This window comes from Oncorhynchus tshawytscha, unplaced genomic scaffold (assembly GCF_018296145.1).
Source record: "Oncorhynchus tshawytscha isolate Ot180627B unplaced genomic scaffold, Otsh_v2.0 Un_contig_852_pilon_pilon, whole genome shotgun sequence".
In the NCBI taxonomy this organism is placed as follows: Eukaryota; Metazoa; Chordata; class Actinopteri; order Salmoniformes; family Salmonidae; genus Oncorhynchus; species Oncorhynchus tshawytscha.
Window position 1 is genome coordinate 197,925 of NW_024609586.1, and position 17,566 is coordinate 215,490.

A 17,566-nucleotide genomic window follows, 5' to 3' on the forward strand; every position below is an offset into this window, starting at 1 on the left:
GGGGTTTAAACTACGCCAGACTGTTTGTGAAAAGGGGCTTTTATTTTAAGCAACAAAACATTAAAATACATGGTGTAGTATATTTCAGACACACAAACATCTGTATACAAGGACAGAAGAATTGCTATATGCAGGATTCATGTTAAGCCAGACGGCTAGTTGAATAGACAAGTAAATCATCGTAGAAAGGCCTTTAGTTACCTTAACGTACATAAAAGGACAAACAAGACACGTAGAAACATCAGTTGGCCTCTCTAGCTAGCTACAGACACGAACTAGTTAGCGATTCTTTTTTTGTGCCTGCGGCCGATGAGACGGGCCTTTTCGCGGCCCTTTGTTCTGGTCTGGTTGGGCCTGGGTGGTACGGGACACGGCAGACACCCCGTCTACAAACTTGGTCTTGAACAGAACGTTGGCGTTGGTGAACATGCCATCCTTCAGAGAGACCACCACAAACTACAGAGAGGAGAAACCAGAAAGAGACAATGGGTTTTATGTAACTAGGCAAGTCAGTTAAGAACAAATTCTTATTCAGAACAACAGGTGTTTACCTTGTCGGCTCGGGGATACGATCTTGCAACCTTTACGGTTACTAGGCTACTACCCCCCAGTGTGTGTGTAGGACAGGTGCGTTACCTGGGAGTGTGTGAAGTGTGTCCTCAACATCTGTCCTATGTTCTGTGTGTGTGAGAGGTCCAGGGCAGCATCCACTTCGTCCAAGATGTAGATGGGAGCCGGTTTAAACAGCAGCATGGCCAGGATCAGAGACAAGGCTACCAGAGACCTGGAACACACAGTTGCAGTGCATTCAGACCCTTGACTTTTTCCAGTTTGTTACAGCCTTACTCTAAAATTGATTTTTTTTTTACCTCAACACAACCTTTGTGTGAAAATGTATCTAAGAAAGAAAACCACATTTCCATCAGTATTCAGACCCTTTACTCAGTACTTTGTTGAAGCACTTTTGGCAGCGATTACAGCCTCCAGTCCTCTTGGGTATGACACTACAAGCTCGGCACACCTGTATTTGGGGAGTTTCTCCCATTCTTCTCTGCAGATCCTCTCAAGCTCTGTCAGGTTGGGTGGGGAGCGTTGCTTTCAGGTTTCCAGAGATGTTCGATCGGGTTCAAGTCCGGGCTTTGGCTCGGCCACTCAAGGGCATTCAGAGACTTGTGTCGAAGCCACTCCTGCGTTGTCTTGGCTGTGTGCTTAGGGTCGTTGACCTGTTGGAAGGTGAACCTTCACCCCAGTCTGAGGTCCTGAGCAGGTTTTCATCAACGATCTCTCTGTACTTTTCTCCATTCATCTTTCTCCCAGTCCCTGAAAAACATCCCACAGCATAATTCTGCCACCACCATGCTTCACCGTAGGGATGGTACCAGGTTTCCTCCAGACGTGACGCTTGGCCTTCAGGCCAAAGAGTTCAAGCTTGGTTTCACCAGAGAATCTTGTTTCTCATGGTCTGAGAGTCTTCATGTGCCTTTTACTGAGGAGTGGCTTCTGTTTAACCACTCTACCATAAAGGCCTGATTGGTGGAATGCTGCAGAGATGGTTGTCCTTCTGGAAGGTTCTCCCATCTCAGAGGAACTCTGGAACTCTGTCAGAGTGACCATCAGGTTCTTGGTCACCTCCCTGACCAAAGACCTTCTCCCCAGATTGCTCAGTTTGGCTGGGCGGCCAGGAAGAGTCTTGTGGTTCCAAACGTCTTCCATTTCAGAATGATGGAGGCCACTGTGTTCTTGGGGACCTTCAATGTTGCAGAAATGTTTTGGTACCTCTCCCCAGATCTGGGCCTCCACACAATCCTGTCTCGGAGCTGTACGAATAACTCCTTCGACCTCATGGCTTGGTTTTTGCTCTGACATGCACTGTCAACTGTGGGACCTTATATAGACGGATGTGTGCCTTTCCAAATCATGTCCAATCAAGTTGTGGAAACAGGATGCACCTCAGCTCAATTTCGAGTCTCATAGCAAAGAGTCTGAATACTTATGTAAATAGGATAATTCAGATTATTTTTTTATTTGCAAACATTCCTAAAAAAAACTGTTTTCGCTTTGTCACATTATGGGCTAGTGTGTGTAGATGGATGAGAATGTTATTTTTTTTAAATCAATTTTAGAATAAAAACACACAGTTACACACGCGTTCGGCCAAAGAGGACCATTCTGTTCACTTGAGTCCACTTCAATAGAATCAAAGATAGTGTTACTGATCACTAGACAATCAAAAAAGAGCTGTCTTAATCCATCATCTGACCTTTGACACCTTCTGGCTGCGCGTACACAGGCAGTACAATTCTGATGTTTTGGCCAAATCATATCAGATTTTTTCCCCCAGAGCTGATCTGGGTAAACAACCATTGTGTTTGCAGAGGTGAGGAAACTAGAAATTAGTAGCACAAGTCTAACACACACACACACTGTATGTATCAATAACCAATCAGTTAATGATTCAATTGATCTCCCCGTACCTCTGTCCTCCGCTGAGTTCAGTGAGGTTCTCCTTCCACGTGTTTCCCAGAGCCACCTTGAACTCCAGGCCCTCTAAGGCCCCGCAGCCCTCAGGAGGGGCCAGACGGGCATCAGCCCCCGGCAGCAGAGTGGAGAAGATACTGCCAAAGTCTTTATTCACCTGGAGACACACAGAGATGAGACAGAGACAGAAGACAGAGGAGACAGGAGCCCGAGAGGAGACAGAAAAGTTTGATGAGTCACTTTGCCAGAGACATGAAGACTTAATTCCTGTTAGCTTCTAGACTTTGTCTCAGAGGACAAACACAGTCATGTCTTTTTACCACAACTTGTTTTCACATCAAAATGGTCCTGTATCATTAAGACATTTATCAAACACAGAGACAGACAGACAGACACACAGAGACAGACACACCTTCTGCCAGGCAGACAGACACACAAACCTTCTGCCAGGCAGACAGAGACAGACAGACCTTCTGCCAGGCAGACAGACACACACCTTCTGCCAGGCAGACACACAGAGACAGACAGACCTTCTGCCAGGCAGACACATCAGAAACAGGCAGACCTTCTGCCAGGCAGACACATCAGAGACAGACAGACCTTCTGCCAGGCAGACACATCAGAGACAGACAGACCTTCTGCCAGGCAGACAGACACACAGAGACAGACAGACCTTCTGCCAGGCAGACACATCAGAGACAGACAGACCTTCTGCCAGGCAGACACATCAGAGACAGGCAGACACATCAGAAACAGGCAGACCTTCTGCCAGGCAGACACATCAGAGACAGACAGACCTTCTGCCAGGCAGACACATCAGAGACAGACAGACCTTCTGCCAGGCGATGTTGAGGGCCTCCTTCTTCTTCTGGTCCAGCTCCTCTATGGTCTGGAGGATCTTAGACTTGTCATTCTCTACGATCCTCTTCTTCTTCATCAGGTCATTATACTGATGGAAGTTAGGGCAAAAATAGGGTCAAGGGTCACGTACTCTCCTCCAATCATATCAAAGGGTGCTCCCATTACCTATTGACATCTGCCAGAACCTCGAGAAGGGCCCAAGAGGGGGAGGAGGAATCCAAATAGATTTGGTACAAGGTCCAAAGGAAACACACACACCTCCCCAAACTCACCCTCTCCTCAGCCTGACTCAACATGTAAAACACCTCCCTAAACTCACCCTCTCCTCAGCCTGACTCAACATGTAACACACCTCCCTAAACTCACCCTCTCCTCAGCCTGACTCAACATGTAAAACACCTCCCCAAACTCACCCTCTCCTCAGCCTGACTCAACATGTAAAACACCTCCCTAAACTCACACACACCTCCCCAACACACACACACTCCCCAAACACACACACACCTCCCCAAACTCACACACACCTCCCAAAAACACACTCTCCTCCCCAAACTCAACACACACACCTCCCCAACACACACACACACCTCCCCAAACTCACACCTAAACTCCTCAGCCTGACTCAACATGTGACACACCTCCCTAAACTCACCCTCTCCTCAGCCTGACTCAACACACACACACCTCCCCAAACACACACACACCTCCCCAAACTCACCCTCTCCTCAGCCTGACTCAACACTGACACACCTCCCCAAACACACCCTCTCCTCAGCCTGACTCAACTCCCCTAAAAACACACCTCCCTAAACTCACCCTCTCCTCAGCCTGACTCAACATGTGACACACCTCCCCAAACTCACCCTCTCCTCAGCCTGACTCAACATGTAAAACACCTCCCTAAACACACACACACCTCCCCAAACTCAACACACACACCTCCCTAAACTCACCCTCTCCTCAGCCTGACTCAACATGTAAAACACCTCCCTAAACTCACACACACCTCCCCAAACACACACACACCTCCCCAAACTCACCCTCTCCTCAGCCTAAACTCAACATGTAAAACACCTCCCTAAACTCACCCTCACCTCCCCAAACTCACCACACCTCCCTAAACTCACCCTCTCCTCAGCCTGACTCAACATGTAAAACACCTCCCTAAACTCACCCACACCTCCCCAAACTCACCCTCTCCTCAGCCTGACTCAACATGTGACACACCTCCCTAAACTCACACTCTCCTCCCCAAACTCACCCTCACCTCCCCAAAACTCACCCTCTCCTCCCCAAACTCACCCTCTCCTCCCCAAACTCACCCTCTCCTCCCCAAACTCACCCTCTCCTCCCCAAACTCACCCTCTCCTCCCCAAACTCACCCTCTCCTCCCCAAACTCACCCTCTCCTCCCCAAACTCACCCTCTCCTCCCCAAACTCACCCTCTCCTCCCCAAACTCACCCTCTCCTCCCCAAACTCACCCCAAACTCACCCTCTCCTCCCCAAACTCACCCTCTCCTCCCCAAACTCACCCTCTCCTCCCCAAACTCACCCTCTCCTCCCCAAACTCACCCTCTCCTCCCCAAACTCACCCTCTCCTCCCCAAACTCACCCTCTCCTCCCCAAACTCACCCTCTCCTCCCCAAACTCACCCTCTCCTCCCCAAACTCACCCTCTCCTCCCCAAACTCACCCTCTCCTCCTCACCCCTCTCCTCCCCAAACTCACCCTCTCCTCCCCAAACTCACCCTCTCCTCCCCAAACTCACCCTCTCCTCCCCAAACTCACCCTCTCCTCCCCAAACTCACCCTCTCCTCCCCAAACTCACCCTCTCCTCCCCAAACTCACCCTCTCCTCCCTAAACTCACCCTCTCCTCCCCAAACTCACCCTCTCCTCCCCAAACTCACCCTCTCCTCCCTAAACTCACCCTCTCCTCCCCAAACTCACCCTCTCCTCAGCCTGACTCAACATGTTCATGGCTCTCTTGTTGACAGATCTCTCCAGTCGTGACTTGGACTCTTCCAGCTTCCTCAGCCTCTGGCCCGCCTCTTTAGGGTTGTTGACCTTGAAGTCGTATCCCGTGTTGGGCTGGCCGAACAGGCCTCTCTCCTGACTGATCCACTCGTGTTCCTCTAACATACGAGACACCTGGAGAGAGATGGATGGATAGAGAGAGGACAGGGAGAGAGATGGATGGATAGAGGACAGGAGAGAGATGGATGGATAGACTCACCCTCTCAGGGAGAGAGATGGATGGATAGAGGACAGGGAGAGAGATGGATGGATAGAGGACAGGGAGAGATGGATAGATAGAGGACAGGGAGAGAGATGGATAGAGAGAGGACAGGGAGAGAGATGGATAGAGCAGAGGACAGGGAGAGAGATGGATAGAGAGAGGACAGGGAGAGGGATGGATGGATAGGATCCTCTCAGAGGACAGGGAGAGAGATGGATAGAGAGGGAGAGGGATGGATGGATAAGAGGGATGGATAGATGGATGGATAGAGGACAGGGAGAGAGATGGATAGATAGAGGACAGGGAGAGAGATGGATGGAGGACAGGGAGAGAGATGGATGGATAGAGGACAGGGAGAGAGATGGATAGAGAGAGGACAGGGAGAGAGATGGATAGATAGAGGGCAGGGAGAGATGGATAGAGAGAGGACAGGGGGAGGGATGGATAGATAGAGGGGATGGATAGAGGACAGGGAGAGAGATGGATAGATAGAGACAGGGAGAGAGATGGATGGATAGAGGACAGGGAGAGAGATGGATGGATAGAGGACAGGGAGAGAGATGGATAGAGAGAGGACAGGGAGAGAGATGGATAGAGAGAGGACAGGGAGAGGGATGGATAGAGAGAGGACAGGGAGAGAGATGGATAGATAGAGGGCAGGGAGAGAGATGGATAGATAGAGGGCAGGGGGAGAGGGATGGATGGATAGAGGGCAGGGAGAGAGATGGATGGAGAGAGAGGACAGGGGGAGAGATGGATAGATAGAGGGCAGGGAGAGAGATGGATAGAGAGAGAGATGGATAGAGAGAGGACAGGGAGAGAGATGGATAGAGAGAGGACAGGGAGAGAGATGGATAGAGAGAGGACAGGGAGAGAGATGGAGAGAGAGAGATAGAGAGGACAGGGAGAGAGATGGATAGAGAGAGGACAGGGAGAGATGGATAGAGAAGGACAGGGAGAGAGATGGATAGAGAGAGGACAGGGAGAGAGATGGATGGATAGAGGGCAGGGAGAGGGATGGATAGAGGGCAGGGATGGATAAAGGACGGAGAGAGATGGATAGAGAGAGAAAAGAGACGTTAGTCTGGCTAGCAGATCCTGACTCTTCACGGTCCTCTAACAGTAAGGAACATCTAGTGCTGTGATTTAGTGATCTCTTCTGAAGAGACAAACAGATCAAAGGAGATCCTGACTGTCTTTACAGTGTTTGATCAGTAACTACCTTAGCAGCAGCATCCTGACTGTCTTTACGGTGTTTGATCAGTAACTACCTTAGCAGCAGCATCCTGACTGTCTTTACGGTGTTTGATCAGTAACTACCTTAGCAGCAGCATCCTGACTGTCTTTACGGTGTTTGATCAGTAACTACCTTAGCAGCAGCCTCCTGACTGTCTTTACGGTGTTTGATCAGTAACTACCTTAGCAGCAGCCTCCTGACTGTCTTTACGGTGTTTGATCAGTAACTACCTTAGCAGCAGCCTCCTGACTGTCTTTACGGTGTTTGATCAGTAACTACCTTAGCAGCAGCCTCCTGACTGTCTTTACGGTGTTTGATCAGTAACTACCTTAGCAGCAGCCTCCTGACTGTCTTTACAGTGTTTGTTGTTGTTTGATCAGTAACCTGACTGTCTTACTGTGTTTTGATCAGTAACTTGCAGCAGCCTCCTGACTGTCTTTACGGTGTTTGATCAGTAACTACCTTAGCAGCAGCCTCCTGACTGTCTTTACGGTGGTGTTTGATCAGTAACTACCTTAGCAGCAGCCTCCTGACTGTCTTTACGGTGTTTGATCAGTAACTACCTTAGCAGCAGCATCCTGACTGTCTTTACGGTGTTTGATCAGTAACTACCTTAGCAGCAGCATCCTGACTGTCTTTACGGTGTTTGATCAGTAACTACCTTAGCAGCAGCATCCTGACTGTCTTTACGGTGTTTGATCAGTAACTACCTTAGCAGCAGCATCCTGACTGTCTTTACGGTGTTTGATCAGTAACTACCTTAGCAGCAGCATCCTGACTGTCTTTACGGTGTTTGATCAGTAACTACCTTAGCAGCAGCATCCTGACTGTCTTTACGGTGTTTGATCAGTAACTACCTTAGCAGCAGCATCCTGACTGTCTTTACGGTGTTTGATCAGTAACTACCTTAGCAGCAGCATCCTGACTGTCTTTACGGTGTTTGATCAGTAACTACCTTAGCAGCAGCATCCTGACTGTCTTTACGGTGTTTGATCAGTAACTACCTTAGCAGCAGCATCCTGACTGTCTTTACGGTGTTTGATCAGTAACTACCTTAGCAGCAGCATCCTGACTGTCTTTACGGTGTTTGATCAGTAACTACCTTAGCAGCAGCTGACTGTCTTTACTGTGTTTGATCAGTAACTGACTGTCTTTACGGTGTTTGATCAGTAACTACCTTAGCAGCAGCATCCTGACTGTCTTTACGGTGTTTGATCAGTAACTACCTTAGCAGCAGCCTCCTGACTGTCTTTACGGTGTTTGCTGATGTTGTGTTCCAACTCTTTAATCTTCAACTGAGACTCATTGGTTCTCTCTCTCATATGGTTGGCTTCTGTACTTTTACCCTGAACACACACACACACACACACACACACACACACACACACACACACACTTTGTTATCATGGAACATGATATTACATCGTCAAAGTAGCTCATAAGAGTTGGGTAGAACTGAGATATTTTTTACAAAGTGATCTGATCCTAGATCAGAGGTTATAGTAATCTCTCATGGACAGATGCACGTAACAACTGATATTGTCGCGTCTCTAGGAGCCTCTATTTTCTCAATTTGATTCCTTCCCCCCCAATTTTCTCAGGTTTTTATTCTCAAAAATCACACTTCAAGTCCATAACAATGTTTAAACCATATCAGGAGACCACTTGAGGTCTGGGTAAAATCTCAATGTTCATTTTGGGATGTAGGATCCTCTTTAATTGGGTGGTAGATACTATGGAGCCTAGTGGTTAGAGTGTAGAGGTGGCAGGGTAGCCTAGTGGTTAGAGTGTAGAGGCGGCAGGGTAGCCTAGTGGTTAGAGTGTAGAGGCGGCAGGGTAGCCTAGTGGTTAGAGTGTAGAGGTGGCAGGGTAGCCTAGTGGTTAGAGTGTAGAGGAGGCAGGGTAGCCTAGTGGTTAGAGTGTAGAGGTAGCAGGTAGCCTAGTGGTTAGAGTGTAGAGGTGGCAGGGTAGCCTAGTGGTTAGAGTGTAGAGGTAGCCTAAGGTTAGCCTAGTGGTTAGAGGGTAGTAGTGGTTAGAGGAGGCAGGTAGCCTAGTGGTTAGAGTGTGTAGCCTAGTGGTTAGAGGAGGCAGGTAGCCTAGTGGTTAGAGGTTGGCTAGTAGCCTAGTGGTTGAAAAGGCAAAGCCTAGTGGTTAGAGTGTAAGGTACAAAGCCTGTGGTTCTAGAGTGTAAGGTGGCAGGCAGGTAAGCCTAGTGGTTTAGGGAGGAAAATAAGCCTAGTGGTTAGTTAGTAGGAGGCAGGGTAGCCTAGTGGTTAAATAGAGGTCAGGGTAGCCTAGTGGTTAGAGCGTAGAGGTGGCAGGGTAGCCTCAGTGGTTGGAGCTAGAGGCATGGCAGCGAGCCGACAGTGGTGATCTTAACGGAAGGTCATTTTCAAGGCCCGAGCTGACAAGGTACAAATCTGTCGATTCTGCCCCTGAACAGGCAGTTAACCCACTGTTCCTCGTCATTGAAAATAAGAATTTGTTCTTAATTTAAATGCTTTAAATAAAAGGTCAAATAAAATATTTTGTGACAGAGGAGTCTCCTCCTTCAGTGTGGAACTAAGCATGTTACTGATCCCACAGTCAGTGATCTTACAAGTCTTTTCAGGTCAACATCAGGATCTTAATCCGATTTGCCCGCTGAACACCTATAACCATATTCTCTTGCACATCACTTTCAGCATTTAAATGCTTTGTAAAAAAAAATTAAAATTATGTCTCAGTCGCAATATTAGGCTTTCTTAGCTGAGTGACTGTCTAGTGGACTGATCCATTTAGTCAACTGGTTGGTTGATAGGCTGTTGGTCAACAGATCCATCAGTCAAGACACCTGTCTGATTGGCTCCTGTCTGGGTGGACTGATCCATTGTGGAGGCCGTGGGCGATGGCACAGTCCATCAGTCTCAGACACCTGTCTGAGTGGACTGATCCATTGTGGGGTGGTGGGGGAGCGGGATTTTGCTAATCTCCTTAGTATCTTTTCACCTACATCTCCAGCAGAACTTGATCCAGCATCTGATGCTTTTATGAAGGATTTTAGTTCTGCGTGTCCGAGATGGTTTCCACGACAACATGACGATGATGATGATGAGGAGCAGCATGGTAATAACAACACCAGTACTACTGACAATAATGTAGTGATCATACCTTGATCTCTTTGTCCTGGGCTACGATCACCTCTTTCTGTCTAGTCAACTCCTCCTGGGCCTTACGCACAGACTCCTGGAGAGAGGTTGAGGAAGGAGAGTGTTGTTAGTGATAAAGTATATAAACAAATATAGCTAGTTCATGTCAACAATCCAGACACTCGGGGCCGGGCTAACTGATGAGGTGGACACTCGGGACAGGGCTAACTGATGAGGTGGACACTCGAGGACGGGCTAACTGATGAGGTGGACACTCGGGGCCGGGCTAACTGATGAGGTGGACACTCGAGGCCGGGCTAACTGATGAGGTGGACACTCTGGGCCGGGCTAACTGATGAGGTGGACTGGGCCGGGCTAACTGAGGTGGACACTCGGGCCGGGCTAACTGATGAGGTGGACACTCGGGGCCGGGCTAACTGATGAGGTGGACACTCGGGGCCGGGCTAACTGATGAGGTGGACACTCGGGGCCGGGCTAACTGATGAGGTGGACACTCGGGGCCGGGCTAACTGATGAGGTGGACACTCGGGGCCGGGCTAACTGATGAGGTGGACACTCGGGGCGGGCTAACTGATGAGGTGGACACTCGGGGCCGGGCTAACTGATGAGGTGGACACTCGGGGCCGGGCTAACTGATGAGGTGGACACTCGGGGCCGGGCTAACTGATGAGGTGGACACTCGGGCCGGGCTAACTGATGAGGTGGACACTCGGGGGGGCCGGGCTAACTGATGAGGTGGACACTCGGGGCCGGGCTAACTGATGAGGTGGACACTCGGACAGGGCTAACTGATGACGCCGGGCTAACTGATGAGGTGGACACTCGGACAGGGCTAACTGATGGCCGGGCTAACTGATGAGGTGGACACTCGGGACAGGGCTAACTGAGGTGGACACTCGGGGCCGGGCTAACTGATGAGGTGGACACTCGAGGCCGGGCTAACTGATGAGGTGGACACTCGGGGCCGGGCTAACTGATGAGGTGGACACTCGGACAGGGCTAACTAATGAGGTGGAGGACATTTGACAGTATTGGACCAGGAGGTAAACGGTACCTTGTTCTCTGCCACGGTGGTGGACATGTTGTCTATCTGTTCCTGGATCGTCTTCATGGCTTCGTCTACTGCCAGGATCTGTTGTTCATAGCCAGTCTGCTCCCTCTTCAACTCCTCCAACTCTAGGACCAGGGACTCAGCCTCCTACACACACACACACACCTTTCATGTCAAAAGTGCAACCCCCTTGTTTGTACACTGTGGAGGGTCTTGAATAGTGTTACGGCTGGGTAATGTAATGTAACCCGGGTCACGGCTGGGGTAATGTAACCTTCGGGTTTTGTGTCTGTGTCTCTGTCTGTGTGTGTGTCTCCACCTGTTGTCTCTCCTTCAGTTTCTTGCTGAACGCGTCAGCCTTGGTTTTAGCAGAGTTGACTTTCTGTTGAGCAGCTTTTAGTTCCTTCTCCCTCTCTGCCTCTGCATTCCTCATCTTATCCTCCAACACCTGGTGGAGCCAGGAGAGGGTTAACACCACATCAACAGGAGAGGAGAGGGTTAACACCACATCAGAGAGAGAGGTTAACACCACATCAACAGAGGAGAGGGTTAACACCACATCACAGAGAGGAGAGGGTTAACACCACATCAGAGAGAGGAGAGGTTAACACCACATCAACAGAGAGGAGAGGGTTAACACCACATCAACAGAGAGAGGAGAGGGTTAACACCACATCAACAGAGAGAGGAGAGGGTTACACAGAGAGAGGAGAGGTTTAACACCACATCAGAGAGAGGAGAGGGTTAACACCACATCAACAGAGAGAGGAGAGGGTTAACACCACATCAGAGAGAGAGAGGGTTAACACCACATCAACAGAGAGAGGAGAGGGTTAACACCACATCAACAGAGAGAGGAGAGGGTTAACACCACATCAACAGAGAGAGGAGAGGGTTAACACCACATCAACAGAGAGGAGAGGGTTAACACCACATCACAGAGAGGAGAGGGTTAACACCACATCAACAGAGAGGAGAGGGTTAACACCACATCAACAGAGAGAGGAGAGGGTTAACACCACATCAACAGAGAGGAGAGGGTTAACACCACATCAACAGAGAGAGGAGAGGGTTAACACCACATCAACAGAGAGGAGAGGGTTAACACCACATCAGAGAGAGGAGAGGGTTAACACCACATCAACAGAGGAGAGGGTTAACACCACATCAACAGAGAGGAGAGGGGAGAGGGTTAACACCACATCAACAGAGAGGGTTAACACCACATCAACAGAGAGGAGAGGGTTAACACCACATCAACAGAGAGGGTTAACACCACATCAGGAGAGGGTTAACACCACATCAACAGAGAGGAGAGGGTTAACACCACATCAGAGAGAGGAGAGGGTTAACACCACATCAACAGGAGAGGAGAGGGTTAACACCACATCAACAGAGAGAGGAGAGGGTTAACACCACATCAGAGAGAGGAGAGAGAGGAGAGGGTTAACACCACATCAACAGAGAGAGGAGAGGGTTAACACCACATCACAGAGAGAGGAGAGGTTAACACCACATCAGAGAGAGAGGGTTAACACCACATCAACAGGAGAGGAGAGGGTTAACACCACATCATCAGAGAGAGAGGGTTAACACCACATCAGAGAGAGGAGAGGGAGAGGAGAGGGTTAACACCACATCAACAGAGAGGAGAGGGTTAACACCACATCAACAGAGAGGAGAGGGTTAACACCACATCAGAGAGAGAGGGTTAACACCACATCAACATCAGAGAGAGGAGAGGGTTAACACCACATCAAGAGGAGAGGAGAGGGTTAACACCACATCAACAGAGGGAGGAGAGGGTTAACACCACATCAGAGAGAGGAGAGGGTTAACACCACATCAACAGAGAGGAGAGGGTTAACACCACATCAACAGAGAGAGGAGAGGGTTAACACCACATCAACAGGGTTAACACCACATCAGAGAGAGGGTTAACACCACATCAACAGAGAGAGGGTTAACACCACATCAACAGAGAGAGGAGAGGGTTAACACCACATCAGACAGAGGAGAGGGTTAACACCACATCAACAGAGAGAGGAGAGGGTTAACACCACATCAACAGAGAGGAGAGGGTTAACACCACATCAACAGAGAGAGGAGAGGGTTAACACCACATCAGAGAGAGGAGAGGGTTAACACCACATCAGAGAGAGGAGAGGGTTAACACCACATCAACAGGAGAGGAGAGAGAGGAGAGGGTTAACACCACATCAACAGAGAGAGGAGAGGGTTAACACCACATCAACAGAGAGAGGAGAGGGTTAACACACCACATCACATCAGAGAGAGGAGAGGGTTAACACCACATCAACAGAGAGAGGAGAGGGTTAACACATCACATCACATCAGAGAGGAGAGGGTTAACACCACATCAACAGAGGGAGAGGAGAGGGTTAACACCACATCAACAGAGAGAGGAGAGGGTTAACACCACATCAACAGGAGAGGAGAGGGTTAACACCACATCAACAGAGAGGAGAGGGTTAACACCACATCAACAGGAGAGTTAACACCACATCAGGAGAGGGTTAACACCACATCAACAGAGAGAGGAGAGGGTTAACACCACAACAGAGAGAGGAGAGGGTTAACACCACATCAGAGAGAGGAGAGGGTTAACACCACATCACAGAGAGGAGAGGGTTAACACCACATCAGAGAGAGGAGAGGGTTAACACCACATCAACAGGAGAGGAGAGGGTTAACACCACATCAGAGAGAGGAGAGGGTTAACACCACATCAACAGGAGAGGAGAGGGTTAACACCACATCAACAGAGAGAGGAGAGGGTTAACACCACATCAACAGAGAGGAGAGGGTTAACACCACATCAACAGAGAGAGGAGAGGGTTAACACCACATCAAGAGAGAGGAGAGGGTTAACACCACATCAGAGAGAGGAGAGGGTTAACACCATCATCAGAGAGAGGAGAGGGTTAACACCACATCACAGAGAGAGGAGAGGGTTAACACCACATCAGAGAGGAGAGGGTTAACACCACATCAACAGAGAGAGGAGAGGGTTAACACCACATCAGAGGAGAGGAGAGGGTTAACACCACATCAGAGAGAGGAGAGGGTTAACACCACATCAGAGAGAGGAGAGGGTTAACACCACATCAACAGGAGAGGAGAGGGTTAACACCACATCACAGAGAGGAGAGGGTTAACACCACATCAACAGAGAGGAGTTAACACCACATCAGAGAGAGGAGAGGGTTAACACCACATCAACAGAGAGAGGAGAGGGTTAACACCACATCACAGAGAGGAGAGGGTTAACACCACATCAACAGGAGAGGAGAGGGTTAACACCACCACATCAACAGAGAGGAGAGGGTTAACACCACATCAACAGAGAGAGGAGAGGGTTAACACCACATCAAGAGGAGAGGAGAGGAGAGGGTTAACACCACATCAACAGAGAGGAGAGGGTTAACACCACATCAACAGGAGAGGAGAGGGAGAGAGGAGAGGGTTAACACCACATCAGAGAGGAGAGGGTTAACACCACATCAACAGGAGAGGAGAGGGTTAACACACATCAACAGAGAGGAGAGGGTTAACACCACATCAACAGAGAGGAGAGGGTTAACACCACATCAGACAGAGGGAGGAGAGGGTTAACACCACATCAACAGAGAGAGGAGAGGGTTAACACCACATCAACAGAGAGGAGAGGGTTAACACCACATCAGAGAGAGGAGAGGGTTAACACCACATCACAGAGAGGAGAGGGTTAACACCACATCAGAGAGAGGAGAGGGTTAACACCACATCAACAGAGAGAGGAGAGGGTTAACACCACATCAGAGAGAGGAGAGGGTTAACACCACATCAACAGAGAGGAGAGGGTTAACACCACATCAACAGAGAGGAGAGGGTTAACACCACATCAACAGAGAGAGGAGAGGGTTAACACCACATCAACAGAGAGGAGAGGGTTAACACCATCATCAGAGAGAGGAGAGGGAGGAGAGGAGAGGGTTAACACCACATCAGAGAGAGGAGAGGGTTAACACCACATCAACAGAGAGAGGAGAGGGTTAACACCACATCAACAGAGAGGAGAGGGTTAACACCACATCAACAGAGAGAGGAGAGGGTTAACACCACATCAGAGAGAGGAGAGGGTTAACACCACATCAACAGAGAGGAGAGGGTTAACACCACATCAACAGAGAGGAGAGGGTTAACACCACATCACAGAGAGGAGAGGGTTAACACCACATCAACAGAGAGGAGAGGGAGAGAGAGGAGAGGGTTAACACCACATCAACAGAGAGAGGAGAGGGTTAACACCACATCATCAGAGAGAGGAGAGGGTTAACACCACATCAACAGAGAGAGAGGGTTAACACCACATCAACAGAGAGAGGGTTAACACCACATCAACAGAGAGAGGAGAGGGTTAACACCACATCAACAGGAGAGGAGAGGGTTAACACCACATCACCACATCAACAGAGAGAGAGGGTTAACACCACATCAACAGGAGAGGGTTAACACCACATCAACAGAGAGGAGAGGGTTAACACCACATCAACAGAGAGAGGAGAGGGTTAACACCACATCAACAGAGAGGAGAGGGTTAACACCACATCAACAGAGAGAGGAGAGGGTTAACACCACATCAACAGAGAGGAGAGGGTTAACACCACATCAACAGAGAGAGGAGAGGGTTAACACCACATCAGAGAGAGAGGGTTAACACCACATCAGAGAGAGGAGAGGGTTAACACCACATCAACAGGAGAGGAGAGGGTTAACACCACATCAGAGAGGGTTAACACCACATCAGAGGAGAGGGTTAACACCACCACATCAACAGAGAGGGAGGAGAGGAGGTTAACACCACATCAGAGAGAGGTTAACACCACATCAACAGAGAGAGGAGAGGGTTAACACCACATCAACAGAGAGAGGAGAGGGTTAACACCACATCAACAGGAGAGGAGAGGGTTAACACCACATCAACAGAGAGAGGAGAGGGTTAACACCACATCAACAGAGAGGAGAGGGTTAACACCACATCACAGAGAGGAGAGGGTTAACACCACATCAACAGAGAGAGGAGAGGGTTAACACCACATCAACAGAGAGAGGAGAGGGTTAACACCACATCAACAGAGAGAGGAGAGGGTTAACACCACATCAACAGAGAGAGGAGAGGGTTAACACACACACAGAGAGAGGAGAGGGTTAACACCACATCAACAGAGAGAGGAGAGGGTTAACACCACATCAACAGAGAGGAGAGGGTTAACACCACATCAACAGAGAGAGGAGAGGGTTAACACCACATCAGAGAGAGAGGGTTAACACCACATCAGAGAGGAGAGGGTTAACACCACATCAACAGGAGAGGAGATAACACCACATCAGAGAGGAGAGGGTTAACACCACATCACAGAGAGGAGAGGGTTAACACCACATCAGAGAGAGGAGAGGGTTAACACCACATCAGAGAGGAGAGGGTTAACACCACATCAACAGAGAGAGGAGAGGGTTAACACCACATCAACAGAGAGGGAGAGAGGAGAGGGTTAACACCACATCAACAGGAGAGGAGAGGGTTAACACCACATCAACAGACAGAGAGGGTTAACACCACATCAACAGGAGAGGGTTAACACCACATCAACAGAGAGAGGAGAGGGTTACACAGAGAGAGGAGAGGGTTAACACCACATCACATAACACCACATCAACAGAGAGGAGAGGGTTAACACCACATCAACAGAGAGAGGGTTAACACCACATCAACAGAGAGGAGAGGGTTAACACCACATCAACAGAGAGGAGAGGGTTAACACCACATCAACAGAGAGAGGAGAGGGTTAACACCACATCAGAGAGAGGAGAGGGTTAACACCACATCAACAAAGAGAGGGTTAACACCACATCAACAGGAGAGGAGAGGGTTAACACCACATCAGAGAGAGGAGAGGGTTAACACCACATCAGAGAGAGGAGAGGGTTAACACCACATCAACAAAGAGAGGGTTAACACCACATCAACAGGAGAGGAGAGGTTTACCACCACATCAACAAAGAGAGGGTTAACACCACATCAACAGAGAGAGGAGAGGGTTAACACCACATCAACAGAGAGAGGAGAGGGTTAACACCACATCAGAGAGGAGAGGGTTAACACCACATCAACAGAGAGTTAACACCACATCAACAGAGAGGAGAGGGTTAACACCACATCAACAGAGAGAGGAGAGGGTTAACACCACACCACATCAACAGAGAGAGGAGAGGGTTAACACCACATCAACAGAGAGGAGAGGGTTAACACCACATCAGAGAGAGGAGAGGGTTAACACCACATCAGAGAGAGGAGAGGGTTAACACCACATCAGAGAGAGGAGAGGGTTAACACCACATCAACAGAGAGAGGAGAGGGTTAACACCACATCAACAGAGAGAGGAGAGGGTTAACACCACATCAACAGGGAGGAGAGGGTTAACACCACATCAACAGAGAGAGGAGAGGGTTAACACCACATCAACAGGAGAGGAGAGGGTTAACACCACA

At 49.3% G+C, this 17,566-nt stretch overlaps 1 long non-coding RNA gene and 1 pseudogene across 1 annotated transcript; both read right to left on the bottom strand.

Annotated features, from left to right (window-relative positions):
• Positions 1-23: 23 nt before the first annotated feature.
• The window catches only part of LOC112240740, a 36,638-nt pseudogene continuing 19,095 nt past the window's right edge, over positions 24-17,566 (bottom strand).
• Positions 3,948-4,397, bottom strand: LOC121845213. The gene is made up of 3 exons (XR_006082440.1): positions 4,279-4,397; positions 4,142-4,235; positions 3,948-3,977 (listed from the first exon to the last, which is right to left on the bottom strand). It is a non-coding gene; the product is annotated as an uncharacterized LOC121845213 (long non-coding RNA).